We start from the raw sequence: 1,250 nt of genomic DNA, 5'->3' as shown, positions 1-1,250 counted from the left end.
CGCCCCTTCTCCATCCTCTGGCAACCAGTGAACTTTCAACTACCTCCATAGTTTTGTATTTTCCAAAATGCTATATAGGTGAAATCATACAGTATGTAGTTTTTTCAGATTGGCTTCTTCCATGTAGTAATATGCACTCAATTTTCCTCCAAGTATTTTCATGACTTGATAACTCATTTTTTTTTAAGCACCGAGTAATATTCCAAATGTCTGGATGTACACAGATTATTTACCTATTTACATATTGAAAGAAATCTTGGTTGCTTCTAAGTTTTGGTGTGAATAAAGCTACAATAAATAAGGTTATTTATTTATTTATTTTTGCTTTTCAAAGTTGTGTATCAGTTGTCAAAGCTACCTTCTATTTATGATGATACTGTTTTCCTACCTATAGTAGTGATGTCCGGTTTCCATTTAAAATATATTTACTTAAGCAAAAAAAAGCAACTAGATTTAAAGGCACATTTTAACTAACAACTAACTTGATTGTAACAGTGGTAAGCGAATGATTGAATTTTGAAAACTGTTCTGGTAGAAAAGAAAGAAAATTTTGTTCAAGCAAGAGTGAATGCCATGAGGTTTTTTTGTTTTTAACCCCGAAGACCTGTAAGGTTTTTCTTTGTGAGGAGGAAGTCACCGGGAATGAGTACGCCAAACCCTGGGACCAGCCTGGCATATGGCTCAAAGGGATACACGTTTTGGAGTCAAGAAAAGCTGGCTTGAATTCTAGTTCCTTCACTAACTACTATGAAATCTTTTCACTCAGATCTCAGTGTCATCACCTCTAATATGGGTAACAGCATGTTCCATAAAGGTTTGCTGGGAGAAACAGGTGAGGAAACATTTGCAAACATGTAGCACACAGCAGGCACGCAGTAATTGGTGGCTGCAACATTACTCCCTTGTTTGATGTTCACAAAAGGCGCCAGGTGTGTGGCCATCCACATGCAGGGGTCCTACAACACCGGTTGTGGCTCTTGTTCACAGTTGTCTTGGAGAACATTAAAGGTGTATACTGTTTTAGGCATGTGTCTAGGCCAGTGGTCGGCAAACTGCGGCTCGCGAGCCACATGCGGCTCTTTGGCCCCTTGAGTGTGGCTCTTCCACAAAATACCACGTGCGGCGCATGGGCCACGAAGTTTCAATCGCACTGTACATGCACGCCCGCACGTGGTATTTTGTGGAAGAGCCACACTCAAGGGGCCAAAGAGCCGCATGTGGCTCGCGAGCCGCAGTTTGCCGACCACTGG

This window comes from Myotis brandtii, unplaced genomic scaffold (genome assembly GCF_000412655.1).
Source record: "Myotis brandtii unplaced genomic scaffold, ASM41265v1 scaffold217, whole genome shotgun sequence".
Taxonomy (NCBI): domain Eukaryota; kingdom Metazoa; phylum Chordata; class Mammalia; order Chiroptera; family Vespertilionidae; genus Myotis; species Myotis brandtii.
Note: the sequence above shows the minus strand (reverse complement) of the source record.